This window comes from Aquarana catesbeiana, linkage group LG02, assembly GCF_042186555.1.
Source record: "Aquarana catesbeiana isolate 2022-GZ linkage group LG02, ASM4218655v1, whole genome shotgun sequence".
NCBI lineage: Eukaryota > Metazoa > Chordata > Amphibia > Anura > Ranidae > Aquarana > Aquarana catesbeiana.
The window spans coordinates 323,843,869-323,862,036 of record NC_133325.1 but is presented as its reverse complement, the minus strand read 5'-3'; the positions used below and the strand labels follow the sequence as shown (position 1 = coordinate 323,862,036).

Here is an 18,168-nt window from a genome sequence, read left to right as displayed (position 1 = left end):
ATGTGCCACACAGGAGGAGGCGGGGGTTAGTGGCAGGCAGGAGGAGGCGGGGGTTAGTGGCAGCCTGACAGAATCGCAGGTTCCTCCCCTCCCAAACAAAAGACCCGGGAAGGGGAGTCACGTGCAGGATTCAGCACTCAGGCTCATTCAGGAGGCTTCTGCATCCCTGAGAGCCACCCCCACTCCTGAAGAGGCCTTTGCTTGCATGGCTGCCACCAAACTGCAGGGCATGCAGGAAGGCCAACGCCTCCTGTGTGAGGACCTTCTTTATAAAGTCTTAACTAAGGGAGTGAGGGGCAAAATCACACCCAATACCCACCTGAGTGAGTTGGACCATCCTCCCCCTCCTCCTCCTGCCACAACTCCACCACCAGAGCCACAGCGTGGAAGGAAGACCAGAGAGTGATGACCCTGGGTTCAGTCTTGTCTGGCAAAAGATGCAGGCTCTTGTATGACCACAGCCTGGGGACACAGATGTCATCTGCTGCTTTCAGGATCTCTGAGACTTCTGGACCAGACTGCACTCCCTTAGATATGGACTCCTCAGACCACCAATTTTGCAGTAAATTGATGTGTGCCCTGGGGGTCAAAGGCTTCACCAATTTCTGCTGTTTCTCCAGCGTTGCCTCCCTCTTTCTTTGGTTAGGACCCCTTAATAAAGGATTTTGTGTTTCAATTATACTCGCCTATGTGTTTTCCTTCAAAAAGGACAGTTTGTTTGTGAGGATTCAGGTACATTTCAAAAATACAATGTGAAATTAACGAGACACCAACACCAAACTCATTGAGATTAAATAATACAAGATAATAATGGTGTTGTGGTAACTTGACAAACAAAACACACAAAAATATTGTGGAGTAAAACAAAAAACAAAACAAAAAAATCATCCTTGAAAAAAATACAAAACAAAAATAAAAAAAACCCCAAAAAATTTTGTCAGATGTGACAAATCCAAATATATTGAGGGAATCACGATAAATAATAAAGAAAGAAGTTTGTAAGAACTCTGTGTGAATATCAGCAGCAAAACTACTTCATTCTTCTAGCATTATAAAGAAGAAGAGAGTGCGCTGCATTAAACAATTTTTAACATTGCAGCCTAATGAAAGTGCTCTATCCATTCCGAACGCTAATTTTACCAGACCGAGCTGTTCCGTCTCGGAATTTCTTCTGAGCATGCGTGGCACTTTGTGCGTCGGAATTGACGCGATCGGATTTTGTTGTCAGAAAATTTTATAGCCTGCTCTCAAACTTTGTGTGGCGGAAAATCTGATGGAAAAAGTCCAATGGAGCCCACACACGGTCGAATTTTCCGACAACACGCTCCGATCGCACATTTTTCGTTGGAAAACCCGACCGTGTGTACGGGGCATAATTATAATCAGCTGGTGCACTTTTGTTGTTCTAATAAGAAAAGCTGCAGGGTCTGCATCCCTTTAGAAGTATTTTAACTATTAGGGAGGATCTCAACTAAACGGATGCCTAAAATTGGACTTGTATCTTAGTGCAGACTTCTGGAAAATTGATTAAGGCAATCACACAAGCAGGGTATTCTTTACACCAACTGTATACAGAACGCCTCCAGGTTGCTATGCTGTATTCAATTTTGCAGAAAATGACAATGGCTACAGATTGAAAAAGAGAGGTAATTCTGAATAACATTAAATTACAACATGGCGGGTGTAGAAATATGTATATGCTATATTTTTTTATTAGTTGCTATACAGAAAAGTGGAGCTATCCCTTAAATATTAACAGATTTTTATATACTCCCCCAAATCCTGATCCAGCACTCCACCAATATCATTTAAGTACTTTAGAGTGAAGGGCAACTTTGTTTTATGTTTTTAAGGTTTCTTTAAACCGGTCTTATTTTGCATTGATTGGGAAATGTCTTTCTGTTGTAGGATAAGCATATGGAAATTGGGGACTGGAATGACAGAGTGGGACAAACCTGCTGAATAGATCAAAAGTAAGATAATTTCTTGTATGTTTACCTTTCTAGAAACTAACAGAAACCAATAACCAATACAATAACATAACCAAAATAATTCAATGCAAACCTGTACTGATGATTAGCAATGGCATACTTCTTAAACTCCAATATTTTCATGCGCTAGGTGCGGTGGGAATTACAGATTATCTATATATATATATATATATATATATATATATATATATATATATATATATATATATACATATACATATATACACACCGTGGGGAAAATAATCATTTGATCCCCTGCAGATTTTGTAAGTTTGTTCACTTACAAAGAAATGAAGGGTCTCTCATTTTTATCATAGGTGTATTTTAAATGATAGAGACAGAATATCAACAAAAATGCTTAAGGTTGCTTGTCTCTCTCTCTCTCTCTCTCTCTCTCTCGATCTCTCTCTCTCGATCTCTCTCTCTCGATCTCTCTCTCGATCTCTCTCTCTCTCGATCTCTCGATCTCTCTCTCTCTCGATCTCTCTCTCTCTCTCGATCTCTCTCTCGATCTCTCTCTCTCTCGATCTCTCTCTCGATCTCTCTCTCGATCTCTCTCTCTCTCTCTCGATCTCTCGATCTCTCTCGATCTCTCTCGATCTCTCGATCTCTCTCGATCTCTCGATCTCTCTCGATCTCTCTCGATCTCTCGATCTCTCTCAATCTCTCGATCTCTCTCGATCTCTCTCGATCTCTCTCGATCTCTCTCGATCTCTCTCTCTCTCTCGATCTCTCTCGATCTCTCGATCTCTCTCTCTCGATCTCTCTCTCTCTCTCTCTCTCTCTCTCTCGATCTCTCGATCTCTCTCTCTCGATCTCTCTCTCGATCTCTCTCTCTCTCTCTCGATCTCTCTCTCTCTCTCTCTCTCTCTCGATCTCTCTCTCTCTCTCTCGATCTCTCTCTCTCTCGATCTCTTTCGATTCCGCTCCCAATGTCCAATTATGGTCATAAAAGGACAATTCACTTAATATGCGAAAATTATGTGTTTAAACTTCCACATGCAGTGCTCGCAGGTCACCAGAAGTGCCAAATTCTTACCGGATTAACCATATCTCTAAGTGAAAGATCAAAACTGCTTAACCACTTAAGGACTAGCCTCGTTTTGGATTTTAGGGGTTTACATGTTTAAAACAGTGTTTTTTGCTAGAAAATTACTTAGAACCCCCAAACATTATATATGGTTTTTTTTTTCTAACACCCTAGAGAATAAAATGGCAGTCAATGCAATACTTTTTTTTGCACTGTATTTGCGCAGCGGTCTTATAAGTGCACTTTTTTTTGGAAAGAATTCACTTTTTTGAATAAAAAATAAGACAACAGTAAAGTTAGCCCGATTTTTTTTTATATTGTGAAATATAATGTTACGCCAAGTAAATTGATACCCAACATGTCACGCTTCAAAATTAAAGCCCACTCGTGGAATGGCGTCAAACTTTCACCCTCAAAAATCTCCATAGGCGACATTAAAAAAATTCTACAGGTTGCATGTTTTGCGTTACAGAGGAGGTCTAGGGCTAGAATTATTGCTCTTGCTCTATCGGTCGCGGCGATACCTCACATGTGTGGTTTGACCACCGTTTTCATATGCGGGCACTACTCACGTATGCGTTCGCTTCTGCGCACGAGCTCGTCGGGACGGGGGGGGGGTTTAAAAATTTTTTTTTTTTAATTTTTATTAATTATTTTACATGATTTTATTTATTTTTTACAGTTTAAAAAAAAAAAATTGTGTCACTTTTATTCCTATTAATGTAAACATCCCTTGTAATAGAAAAAAGCATGACAGGATCTCTTAAATATGAGATCTGGGGTCAAAAAGACCTCAGATCTCATACTTACACTAAAATTTACATAAAAAAAAGTCATTGAAAAAATGACATTGAAAAAAATGTGCCTTTAAGACGTATGGGCGGAAGTGACGTTTTGACGTCGCTTCCGCCCAGCAGTGTCATGGAGACGAGTGGGCGCCATCTTAGCCTTACTCGTCTCCAGGCACAGCACGGAGAAGGACACTATCGCCACTGCCGACGGCTCCAGTAAGCGTCGGAGGGCACCGGATCGCGGCGGGGGGCCCCTTTACCGCCACCGATAAAAGTGATCTTGCGGCGAATCCGCCGCAGAGACCACTTTTATCTTAAAGCCGACCACCACACGAAAACGGGGATACTGGGGTTATGGCAGCTAGCTGCTGCCATAACATGATATCCGCCGCCAAAGTTTGGACGTACATCGGCATGCGGCGGTCGGCAAGTGGTTAAACATATCATCAAAAAGTTAATTTATTTCAGTAATTCAATTCAAAAAGAGAAACTCATATATTATATAGGTTCATTACAAACAGGGTGATATATTTCATGCATTTCTTTCTTTTCATTTTGATGATTATGGCTTACAGCTAGTAAAAACCCAAAATTCAGTATCTCAGAAAATTAGAATATTACATAAGACCAATAAAAAAAAAAAAAGGATTTTTAATACAGAAATGTTGGCTTTCTGAAAAGTATGTCCATGTACAGTATAGTATGCACTCAATACTTGGTTGGGGCTCCTTTTGCATGAATTACTGCATCAATGCGGTGTGGCATGGAGGCCATCAGCCTGTGGCACTGCTGAGGTGTTATGGAAGCCCAGGTTGCTTTGATAGTGGCCTTCAGCTCGCCTGCATTGTTGGGTCTGGTGTCTCTAATCTTCCTCTTGACAATACCCCACAGGTTCTCTATGGAGTTTAGGTCAGGCATGTTTGCTGGCCAATCAAGCACAGTGATACCATGATCATTAAACCAGGTATTGGTACTTTTGGCAGTGTGGGCAGGTGCCAAGTCCTGCTGGAAAATGAAATCCGCATCTCCATAAAGCGGGCCAGCGGAGGGAAGCATGAAGTGCTCTAGAAATTTTCTAGTAGAGGGCTGCGCTGACTTTGGACTTGATAAAACACAGTGGTCCAACACCAGCAGATGACATGGCTCCCCATATCATCACTAACCCTGGGTTCACACTAGTGCGATGCAGGAACCAGCGTGATTCCAGCGCTGGTTCCCGCATCACTCCTCTCCCGCAGGCAGTTCACACTGCCTTGTGCTAACCGCTGCGGGTGTCATTAACAAAGTTAATGACACTCCCAGTTTAGTTCACAGATCACAATGCAAACTGTGAACTCGCACAGGAATCGGATCCCATAGGTGAGAAAATCCATGCGATCCGATTCTAGTAAGGGGAAAAACAAGTCCCTGCACTATTTTCTATGCGAATCCGATGCGAGTTCAGCCACACAATTGTATGGCTGAACTCGCATTGCTCAGAGATCGCATGTGATCGGCACCTGCACTGCGGGTGCGAATCACATGCAATCTCTGAGATCACGCTAGTGTGAACCCAGACTGACTGTGGAAACTTCACACTGGACCTCATACAACTTGAATTCTGTGCCTCTCCACTCTTCCGCCAGACACTGGGACCTTGATTAGCAAATAAAATGCAAAATTTACTTTCATCCGAAAAGAGGAGTTTGGACTACTAAACAGTCCAATCCTTTTTCTCCTTAGCCCAGGTAGGACGCTTCTGACGTTGTCTCAGGAGTGGCTTGACACAAGAAATGCGACAGTAGCCCATGTCCTGGATACGTCTGTGTGTGGTGGCTCTTGAAGCACTAAAACCAGCCGTAGTGCACTCCTTGTGAATCTCCCCCAAATTCTTGAATGGCCTTTGCTTCACAATCCTCTCAAGGCTGAGGTTATACCTTTTTCTACCACTCTTTTTCCTTCCACTCAACTTTCCATTAATATACTTGGATACATAACTCTGTGAACAGCCAGCTTCTTTAACAATGACCTTTAGTGACTTACCCTCCTTGTGGACAAATGTCAAGGCAGCAGTCTTCCCCATGATTGTGTAACCTACTGTACCAGACTGAGAGACCATTTAAAGGCTCAGGAAACCTTTACAGATATTTTGAGTTAATTAGCTGATTATAGCGTGACACTACGAGTCTACACAATTAAGATTTTGTAGGCTCATACTGAGTACTTAATTTTGGGTTTTAACTAGCTGTAAGCCATAATCATCAAGAAAGAAATACTTGAAATATATCACTCTGTGTGTAATGAATCTATATAATATGAGTTTCGCTGTTTGAATTGAATTACTGAAATAAAGTTTTTGATGATATTCTATTTTTTTGAGATGCACCTGTATATATGGTTACCAAGGGTCCACTGCCACTTTTCAAACATGTCCAATCAATCAGCCCACAATTTGTGAGAATATCAACATTTTAGTAGGAAAAGAACAACATGACACCATAGAGTAGTATCACTGTCTCTTACTTATCCCCTGAAAACATTTATTTGTAGATGCGCGTTGGGCAGTTTCAGTGAGTTTTTAGCGATACTACTCTATGGTCTCCTATTGTTCTTCTCCAACTGTCCCTGAGGAAAAGTTGGATATTCTCATGAGTCCTGTATTGATCCCGTGCTGTACCCATCTGCAGCACAACTGGTTCAGTCTCCTTGCCCTCAATCAGACACAGGAACAGCAGTGGGAGATATCAATCAACTTAGTACAACCAGCCTTTTTTTTCATTCAGTCACTGCCAGCGGCTATAGCTGCCAGCAGTGATCATTGTTTTCTACTGGTGGCTAAGTGTCCCTGCCAGCAGAACACAATAGCGCACTGGGAGAAATTCCTACATCAGCACTAACTGTGTTGATGGGGAAATCAAGCAATTTTCTTTGTCTACCTGTGGTTGTAGGAAAGAAAATTGAATAATCTGTGGACTGCCTTAGAGTGAAGGATTCTTTTTTTTCTTTTAATTGTATACTTACCATTTAAGGTGTCTTCAGGCTAGTCTGTCTCTCTCTCATTACATCAGCTTTGCAGCTCCGCTCTCTACATCATAGTATGTGAGTGTAGGAGGCAAGGGGGCTGATCGTTGCCAGTTTGCATTTAAGCCGCGTACACACGACCAGAATGTTGGACAGAAAAAGTCAGAAGGAAGCTTTTCATCGTATATTCTGATCGTGTGTGTGCCTCATCAGACTTTTTTTTTGAAAATTCTGACGGACCTAGAAATAGAACATGTTCTAAATATTTCCGACGGAACCAATTCCTATCGGGAAAACCGCTCGTCTGTATGCTGTTCCGACGGACCAAAAACGATGCATGCTCTGAAGCAAGTACGAGACGGAAGCTATGGGCTACTGGCTATTGAACTTCATTTTTCTAGTCCCGTCGTACGTGCTGTACGTCACCTCGTTCTGGACGGTTGCACTTTGGTCAGACTTTGGTTTGACCGTGTGTAGGCAAGACTGTTTGAATGGAATTCCGTTGGAGTTCTGTCGGTGAAACCTTCGGAGTTTATTCCGACGACAAAACCATGTCGTGTGTACAGGGCATTACAGGATATCTTCAGTCTTGCAGGTTGAATAAGGTTTGGCGTCATTAAACACAAAAGACTGAAAACATCCAGTGGCAGAAAAAAACTACTGCAGGGGACGGTTGTTGGGTGAGTTTTTCATCCAGAGCTGTTTTTTTGTTTTAACTTCCTGATGAGGGAGTATTTGTTTCCCCAGAAGTCATGCTTTTCAAATGAGTTTTTTTTTTAATATGTGCTTCAAATTTTTCTTTAACTACTTAAAGACCGCCCACAGCATATATACTGCGGCAGGGTGGCTCTATTGCGCGAAACGACCTACCTGTATGTCATTTCGCACAATAGCTAGCGGGGGCATGCCAGAGGGGGGCCAATCGGCGGGTCCGGCAGGTGTTAACCCCTTTCCTTCCACCATTACTAGTAAAAAAAATGTCCAAAAAATATCCTATAGTTTGTAGACACGATAGCTTTTGCGCAAACCAATCAATATAAGCTTATTGGGGTTTTCTTACCAAAAATATGTAGCAGAATACATATTGGCCTAAATTGATGAAGAAATTAAATTAGAAATTAGATATCCAATAAAAAAAAAAAAATGTATATGTTTTATAGCAGAAAGTAAAAAAAATGTTTTTTGTTTTTTTTTTTTTTCAAAATTGTCACTATTTTTTTGTTTATAGCGCAAAAAATAAAAACTGCAGAGGTGATCAAATACCACCAAAAGAAAGCTCTATTTGTGAGGAAAAAAAGGACATGAGTTAAAGGACATGAGTTAAAGTAACGCAGTGCCGTATCGCAAAAAATGGCCTGGTCATTAAGGGGGTAAAGTGGTTAAAGTGGAGTTCCGCCGGCGGAAAAAAATTAAAAGTCAGCAGCTACAAATACTGTAGCTGCTGACTTATTATAAGGACACTTACCTGTCCAGGGAGCCCACGATGTTGGCATCTGAAGCCAATCTTCCGATCGACTCCCGAGTGCTGCCGCCGCCATTCCTGGTAAGGGAACCAGGCAGTGAAGACTTTCGGCTGCACTCTTGGTTCCCTACTGCGCATGCGCAAGTCACACTGTATGTTCTGATTGGTCCCTGCTGTCTTCTGGGACCTGTGTGTCTCCCAGAAGACAGTGGGGGTGGGAGGATTTGCCTGAAATTGCGTAGATCGACGCACAATGTGCAGTGATTTTTCCCCGGAAGTGGGAGCAAATACCTGGATTTGACAGGTATCTGCTCCCCCCTGAAAGGTGCCAAATGTGACACCAGGGGGGGGGGTGTGGAATCCGAACAGTGGAAGTTCCATTTCTGGTTGGAACTCTGCTTTAAGAGAGACCTTCGAGATGAAGTTTGACAATTGCCGTACCATAGTATGACAAATTCAAATACCATGGTGTTACAGGAGCATTACTAAGTTCAAAAAGGGAAAGTGATGACAGTTATAATATCAAATTAATTATTAAATGTGTTACTAGAAAGACACAGTCCTGAGAGCTGGAAAAAAAATCCTCCTCTTCCCTCTATTACAATATTAAATCAGTCAGGATCCATTAGGTGATACCTTACAGAAATACAGCAAGTTAAAACTTAACTCCACACTGATATATGAAAATGGTATTTGATGTTATTTATTCTGTATATCTGCTTCCTGAAATCCCCTGAATTGCAGTGCTGAGTGAGGAGGGCCAGCAGAATCAGGGAATCAAAACTGTATTGCATTGCATAGATCTGTAATACAAAGAACATACTTACAAAATGGGAGAGCACAGGGATGGCCTCTCCAATGTGCTGCCTGTTGGTCAGAATGTATTCACATTTCCCTGAATCAGCGGTGGAAACAGGAGAGTGCTGCAGGGGGAAGAGGAAAGATATACAGATAGGATTATTTGAAGCATTGGGAGGGTATAGAGCAGGGATCTTCAAACTACATCCCTCCAGCTGTTGTGGAACTACACGTCCCATGAGGCATTGTAAAACTCTGACATTCACAGACTTGACTAGGCATGATGGGAATTGTAGTTCCTGAATAACTGGAGGGCAATAGTTTGGAGACCCCTGGTATAGAGGATAAAAGAGAGTGCACAGACTTAAAGGGGTTGTAAACCTTCGTGTTTTTTCATCTCAATGCATTCAAAGCATTGGGGTGAAAACCTCTTGCAGTACAGCAGCCCCCCCAGTGCCCCTGTTTTACTTGCCTGAACTCTCTTTTTCTTGCGGCGGGGACAAGCACACCAGCTCTAGCCCATGTCTCGTGTCCTGATTGGCTAGATTGATAGCAGCACAGCCATTGGCTCCCGCTGCCGTCAATCAAATCCAATGATGCGGGGGGCGGGGCAGAGTCCAGCATTCTTGTCTGTGGATGCAAATGCTGGACTCGGGAGCATGCCCTCAAGGTAACCCCCTCGGGGAAGCGCTTCCCTGAGGGGGTTATCTGATGCGGGGAGGAGCCGTGAGAGCTGCTGGGAGACCCTAGAAGAGCAGGTTCGGGTCCAAACTGTCCAAAACGAGGTAAGTATGATATGTTTGTTATTTTAAATTAAAAAAAAGAACCCTTACAATCAATTTAAAGGCTAATGTGAGGCAAAGACAGGGTATGGGTTCAGCCTCTTGGCCAGAGCACAGACCTAGAGGTTAATGTAAAGCAGAAGCAGAGCAATAATTGTAGCCTGTTAGCCAGTGCACAGCCAGGGAGTTTATTTTGAAGAAGACACAGGATATGGCCACAGGATAGTAGCCAGTGCACAGACCTGGAGGCCAATGTGAGGTAAGTGAAGTGTATGGGTACAGCCTGCTAGCCAGAGCACAGACCTGAAGGCTAATGTAAGGAAGGAGCAGGGTATAGGTGTAGCCAGTGCACAGCCACAAAAGTTTATTTGTTGCAGAGGAACTGTAAGCACAGACTGAACAGGCATGGAGGCTTATGAAAAGCAGCAAAAGGGTATAGGCACAGGCTGGTAGCCAGTGCAAGGACAAGGCGGCCTGTATACACCTGAGTATAGGCACAGACGAGGAGGCTTATTGAGGAAGAAGCAGGATGTGGGTATGGACCAGTTGCCAGTGCAAAGACAGGAAGGCTTCGGTGAGCCAGGTTATAGGCACAGATAAGAAGGCCTATGTGGCATTGTATAGGCACAGCTATGGTGGGTTTTGTGAGGCAGGAAAAAGACACAGATAGGGGGCTTATGTGAGTTGGGTAATTCAACACAAACAGGGGAGCCCTATGTGAGGCAGGGTATAGGCACAGGCAAAGAGACGTATTGAGACTGCAAGGTATTGGTATAGTCTTGGTGCTTAAATGTGCAGCATGAGGTTTTTGGAATTGCTTCTACAATAGATTATGTTAAACGTAGATACAGATAACATCAAGCAGTTTCAAGAAATGTGATTGAATGAAACTATGCATATTACAACTTCATTCATTATACATTATAGAACAGTGCCATTTATTTGATTAAAGGAGAAGTACAGCCAAAGCTCATTTGGCTGTAACTCTCCTGTGGATTACAGGAGTGCAGTTTGTTCTGCACTCCTGTGACCTGAAGCCCACTGTTGGCTGACATCACAGAGCTGGTCCAGGCTCAGGAAAAATTGCGACCATATGGTTGGAATCCACCCACATGCCTGGAGAGGCACTCGGCTCAGTCTCTCAGCGAGTTGCTGAGAGACTGAGCCAGCTGCTCCCGTTCCTTCCACAACCTAGTGCTCCAGTAATCGCAGAGGGGCTCTCTGCTCATGGAGTTCTGAGAACCGAGCAATCGGCAGTGTTTGATCGCTTGGACCGATGCTGCATCCAGCTAGGTAAGTATGATTAAAAAAAAAAAAAAAAGTTCAATTCTTCTCTGTTAAAGCTAACTCCAGGCTATTAGCAACCCCCCTCTTAACTAGCTATGAAAAAAAAAATTGTGTGGACACTTCCTATTGGTGGAGGCTACACTTTCAACAGCCAGGTTCTCATGGGCAGAAGCAGGAGAAATTACAGGGATGCTGAGGGGACCAGTGCCCAAGAAGACAATGAGCAGGGAAAAATGTCAGGTCCCCAGGGCAGGAAATTAGCTTGGCTCATAGAGCAAACTGTGACTTTGATTCATTGCACTGCAGGATGACTTAGGAAGAGGCGATTGGAATGAAGACAAAGGAGTAAGGTAATTGATGTACAATGCACTTTTATAAAGATGGTTAAAATATTTTTGTTTATATTTCATTTTTTGGAAAGAGTGTTTTAACTTTGCTATTTTAGATAAAGTTCCCTAGAGTGACCAAATAAAACGAATAAAATCTTAACGGTCCATGTTGGTAAATATGTATACAAAAATATAATTTCACTTATTGAACCATCCAATTAATATATTTTCCAATATTTCTGTGAAATTAGGAAAACAAATATACATTGCATGGATATCTGTGCATATTTCTGTTTGGAATTCAGTACCTGTTACCACGGTAAAAGCTGTTTGAATAATAATGGTTTGTCTTATCTGCACAGGACAGGAAATCCATCCAACGTTTTCTTTTTATTCTTAAGATTATTTGGAAATCATTGTTATTACACTTCTGGTTGTGGAAATATTTATGCTAATTCTAATCGAATGCAACTGTCAAAGCCATTTGCAGCCCACCTACTTGATACGTAATTCCCTCTTATTGCATATTTAATGGGTCATGTATGAACTGTTATTCATACACATCCCCTGCATGTAAGAAGCAGCATGCAACATTCTGCACCATCCAACACCCAACAGGGATGAGGCTTAGTACATCTAGGACTGCGGCACATTAATGAAATGTCTCCACTATGGCAGTCCCTGGTGCTTTACAATAGTGGTCACATGACTAAAGAGCTGTAAGACAATACATTCATGTGTCAGTGTGTGCAGTAGTCTGGAGAAGAATCAGTACATTTCATATCTAAAGCTGTTCATGGGAAGTTAAGAGCCTATCAGCTACAGATACATAAGGGTCAATTCACTAAAGCATAACGTGACATTTTCATTGCCATGCCTTATTTTATTTTTACAATTGAAAATTATTTTTTCCATTTCTTTAAAGGTTTTGCTACAATGATCGGATAAATTTACAGCATGCAAGTTACTGTATATTATCAATGTTTTGTAACATTTTGTATGTATAAGTCAGTATAAAAAAATCACACATTTTAATTTCTTAAATATTATCTACTTCTGCCTAGCATTTTTGTTGGGGTCCATAAGGTATCCTAGTAGAACAGAAAAGTAATGATTTTTGGTACAATAAAGGTTTATGTAATGATTACCAATTCATGTACAATAAAGACTTTAAACATTTAAAAAAAACTATTTCATGCAAAAAATGAAAACATGAGAAAATGGACTGCTGTGCAATTATTATGTGTGAAATTACAATCTCAATCTTTCATTTTTCTGACTGCTATCAAATTAAAGCTGAAATAAGATTGCTTGTTGTAATAGTAATTAAAGGACTTCAGTTTTTTTCAGTTTTTCATAGATGTTATGGTATATTACAAACAGTAACAACAAAAATAGAGACAATTAGGCAACAGATATATTCCTGAAAGTATTTGCTTTGAATCCAGATCCCTGGATACTAGAGATCAGCACTGGAATTCCAGGACCTGGCACAACCAAAAATATGTTTTTCGCTAGAACAATAAATTCCTCCTATGCACCAGCCACTTTCATTTCTTTGACTGGTAAAGTTGCAGAACTATACTCCAGGAATGTGATGGAGATTGTCTAGTTAAAGGATTTCGTTGTCTGACTAGCTAAATTATCAGACTGAAGAAATAGCACTGTGGAGGAGCAATATAGACTTTTTACAAATCTATAGGTGCACTTAATGTTTACATTCAAACCAAGGACACTGTTGGTAACTGATCATCGGTGCCTTGATTACAATATAGAGCTGCACGATTCTGGGAAAAATGAGAATCTCGATTCTTTTGCTTAAAATAAAGATCACGATTCTCTCACGATTCTTTAAAATTGTTAATTCAAAAAAAGAAAAATTGTCTGTAGACGGCGCATGCGCAATCAACATGCCGCTCGCTCCCAATGCTCGGGGTTGGTTATTCAGTTACTACAGCAAGGGGCGGATGCTTTTCTCAAAGGGGCGGATGTATGGTTATACATTGAACACACTCAACACGATGCTCAGGGCTGGTTATTATAATGGGCGGATGCTTTTCTCAAAGGGGCGGATACCCCGTTCTTATAGGCGACGGGAACGTCCCGCCCCTCCCGCCACCATCCGGTGCTTCTCCAGGCTCTCCCGTGCCATCAGGGGCCCGGAGAAAGAATCGGCCGGCGCCAGATGGTCACCAGTCATCTCTATGACTGTCGGAGGCCCGGGCGCAATGTTATGATGTCACGCCCGGGTACCCGGAAATAAACAAAGCCGCAATCGCGGCTTTCCAGCCTGGAGGAGAGATGTGGGGTCTTATTGACCCCACATCTCTCCATAAAGAGGACCTGTCACATAGATTCCTATTACAAGGGATGTTTACATTCCTTGTAATAGGAATAAAAGTGATCAAAAATTTTTTTTAAAAAGTGTAGAAATACAAAAAATTAAGTAAAATAAAAAAAAAATTTAAAACGCCCCTGTCCCCGGTAGCTGGCACACAGAAGTGAACACACACGTAAGTCCCACCCACATATGTAAACGCCGCTCAAACCACACGTGAGGTATCGCCGCATGCGTTAGAGCGTGTGCAACAATTCTAGCACTAGACCTCCTCTGTAACTCTAAACTGGTAACCTGTAAAAAATTTTAAAGCGTCGCCTATGGAGATTTTTAAGTAATGAAGTTTGGCGCCATTCCATGATTGTGCGCAGTTTTAAAGCGTGACATGTTAGGTATCTATTTACTCAGCATAACATCACATTATACAAAAAAAGTGGGCTAACTTTACTTAACTTACTTAACTTTACTTTACTTAACTTTACTGTTTTGTTATTTTTTAATTCATTTTAATTGCACAAATACCATGTGAGATAAAAAGTTGCAATGACCGCCATTTTATTACCTAGGGTGTCTGCTTAAAAAAAAAACATATATAATGTTTGGGGGTTCTGAGTAATTTTCTAGCAAAAAAATTATGATTTTTACATGAAGGCGAGAAGTGCCAGAATAGGCCCTGTATTGAGGTGGTTAAAAAGAAAAAACTCTCTACTGGAAAGAGCAAGGGGTGCAGGGTCTTTATGAATATTGTTATTTGTGATGCGAAGGAGAAAAGCATCTGGAAGGGAGCAAGCAACCTCAGCACCCTGTGCTAGGAATGTGATTTTTTTGTATTCAACTCCACCTCCGCTGTGCATGGTAGCCAATCAGCTTCTAATTTCAGCTTGTACAATTTAGATTTGACAATAAAACCTTGAAAATGGTTTCTATAGAGCTGAACCAGATTTTGAGTAAATCATCCCCATTGGATCTCCTTTAAAGTCAAATTGAAGTCACAGAAATACAGTAGATATGCAGTCAGAAGGACATTGTATGAACAACTTCCATTTTCATAGTCTTATGTCAACTTTCTCATTGCAGCAATTGTATATGGTGTCTAAATATGACTGTGTGGTCAAGTTGGCTACAGAGTTAGGCCCAGTGCTCTCTGTAATCAGCACTCAGTAATGGAACTGACCTGGTTCCCCCACTAAAAATCAGAGAGGGGTTCCCGCGCTCACGGACCTAGAGGCTTGCAGCCCCCCCTTGCACTTACCCCCGAAGGAGTGAGTTAAATAATGAAAGGAATTGATTAGGGGTGGATGGCGCTACCTTATCAGGGTACCTTGATTTATAATTTAATGAACCTCAAAAGAAACCAGGAACTATATAATAATAAATACACACTTTTATCCCTCATTAGGTAGTGGATCTAAATGTCCACGTTACCTGAGTGGACTGTGCTAGCAGATCAGTCTCATACCTACATGCAGGTGTACACCATGTGATTAATCAACACAAATTAAATAGGTGACAATTGATAAAAAATCAATAGTGACAGCCAAACAAAATAAAGTTAAATAAAACACCACGGTACGAAGTTATATTGATCCCCAAATGTGTCCAAATGTGCTTATAAGCAAAAAGGTGAATTTGAATAGTCCCAACATTAGACATATAGTGCAGTGTTGCACATTAGATAATATAAACTGATGGAAAAGTAATGAAAATTAATGAACAACTTAGTGGAAAAAATGTTTTGATGAAAAGAATATATATATAGTGTAAAAAATATAATAAAGTCCAAGTGAAGGAAGTGAAAACGTCTGTAATCGGTGACTTTCGTGAAAACAGCTGATCAAATCCAGTGACGTGCGTAAGATGCGTAAGATGTGTATGGGTCATCAAGGTCCACCGCTCCAGCTCCAGCTGTGAGGTCTCCTTCAGTGTACCCTGGGTCAGAGGTGCCCCAGCCTGTAGCCAAGAGACAGAAGGTCTTACCCAGGGGTCAGAGGTGCCCCAGCCAGCAGCCAGGAGGTCTTATCCAGGGGTCAGAGGAGCCCCAGCCAGGAAACAGGAGGTCTCAGTCCAGAAGTCAGAAAGAGGTTGAAAGACAAAAGAAAACAGGTATCACACTATGGAGCCCTGTTTCTTCTCTATGAGGATACACTGAAGGAGACCTCACAGCTGGAGCGGTGGACCTTGATGACCCATACACATCTTACTGGTGCCTACCATTACATGCCTACTACCCCTGCAGGGGTGCAGGGAGCTGGTGAGTGGGGATCTTTGAGGGGGAGCACCGCAAGTCACTGGATTTGATCAGCTGTTTTCACGAAAGTCACCGATTACAGACGTTTTCACTTCCTTCACTTGGACTTTATTATATTTTTTACACTATATATATATATATTCTTTTCATCAAAAAAATTTTTCCACTAAGTTGTTCGTTAATTTTCATTACTTTTCCATCAGTTTATATTATCTAATGTGCAACACTGCACTATATGTCTAATGTTGGGACTATTCAAATTCACCTTTTTGCTTATAAGCACATTTGGACACATTTGGGGATCAATATAAGTTCGTACCGTGGTGTTTTATTTAACTTTATTTTGTTTGGCTGTCACTATTGATTTTTTATCAATTGTCACCTATTTAATTTGTGCTGGTTCCCCCACTGCCTTCCCAGTGCCGGTATAACATATGCAGGGCTATAAAGACATAAAAATATATGACTTCAGGTTAAGCGAACTGTAGTCATATAAGTGAAAGATGATCTTGCTTGGTTAGCCTGAGTTACTGTATTTTGCACACTGCTTGCTTGCCTTTTTTGAAGCAGTAATTAGAATTCAGAACATATTTGTTGTTAGAAACAAATTTTGTCTGTTAATAACAAATGCATTGCCCATTTAAATAATTTTTGTAAGCAATCAATAGCTTCTCCGATTTATTTGACAGAAATTTTTTTATGGCATCTCACAGAACCCCCACTGTTTGTCTGTATTCAACCACTTTATGAATAATAAAACAGGCAGCAGACGTTCCATATGTCTCATGCACTAAATTGTCGGACAGATTTGGCAGCATCACTTCTCCCTAATTGACCACAGTTTTGTAATTTCACTGGCCATACTTTTCTCTAAATATATTTTCAGAAACTGGCAACATTATAACAGATGGCTTGAGATACATCCTTTTTGAACTGCATTTATGCATTTTAAATTGTTGAAAATTATTCTAAAATACCCCATCCGTCTGCAGGCTTACATTTCTGAAGGGTTTTCGAGACATTCATTTTTTATATATCCAGTGACTTCTGGCCCATTTAAATATAAGCCTCAAAGCAGATTGTGATGCAGTCTTTCACCTAGTTTGTCCTTTTAAGCAATTGCACATGTAATTTTCTCTGATTTAATGCTTTTTAGACTGTAGATTCATATCCTCTTGTTTTAGTATTTTGCCTTGTTTAAGTAGCACTTTTGTAAAGGTTTAGTATGCTAGCGGTGCAATAGAAACTGTAAAAATATATATACAACATTGACATTTTTACAGATTAAAGACTTTATCTTAGAAAGGTACACACTTTAATTGGAGGCACATGCAATAGTTAAACAAAACCACTGTCTTAAATTGTGATTTTTGATGAGACACACCTAGAACTGTGACCTTCAAGCAGATTTATCGCACCTCCCAAATGTCTGTGGTTGGGATATTGGGAGGCTTCAAACTGACTGATTACTGATTTTAAAATATATACTCCTGGGAAATGTGACTTTATCTGGGGATCATGTTTTTCCATACAAGGCCCCTTTCACATGGGCGAACCGATCGGGTCTCCCTGTCAGTTTTCTAGGCTAACCCAGTTGGACTATCCAATGCCCTCTATGGAGCAGCGGATGTCAACTGACATGTGTCGGTTGACACCTGCTGACATCCGATCCTAACCGCTAAAAACAGATGGCTGGGGATGCGTTGCAAGGCTGACAGTTACAAGCATGACTTCCAAAGGCTGAGGCATGATGGGACTTGTAGTTCTGCAAAAGCTGGAGGGCCACAGGTTGAGCACCCATGGTCTAGCAGATTGGATGGCCGTTGGGTGTAAACGGACAGGTGGTCCGCTTTCATCTGACCGCCCATAGAGAGCAGCAGGCTGTGTCTGTGTCCACTCTGCATGACAAGCCATCCGCCTGCTCAGCGAGGATCAATGAACAGATTCCCTGCTCAGCAGGCACATTCCTGGCAGAGGCCGCTCTATATGAAAGGGGCCTAAAAACTGTGATAGCAGACAAATGTTTAATTGTCTGAAAAATATAACGACTCATAAATAAGTACCTCTGTTGGCTTCCATTCAGTTTTGCACATACTTGCAAAAGGTAATATG

The 18,168-nt window shown here is 41.4% G+C and overlaps 1 protein-coding gene across 4 annotated transcripts in view; it reads left to right on the top strand.

Annotated features, from left to right (window-relative positions):
* ST6GAL2 (ST6 beta-galactoside alpha-2,6-sialyltransferase 2) overlaps positions 1-18,168 on the top strand; it is a 249,127-nt gene that overhangs the window by 79,677 nt on the left and 151,282 nt on the right. For 2 of the 4 annotated variants that reach the window (XM_073614793.1, XM_073614791.1), the window contains 2 exons: positions 1,909-1,973; positions 11,448-11,491. The exons of 1 other annotated variant lie outside the window; for it this stretch is intronic. The gene's annotated coding sequence lies outside the window, so the exon portion shown is untranslated. The remainder of the gene's footprint in view (positions 1-1,908; positions 1,974-11,447; positions 11,492-18,168) is intronic. One more of the 4 variants, XM_073614792.1, reaches the window with a different exon arrangement.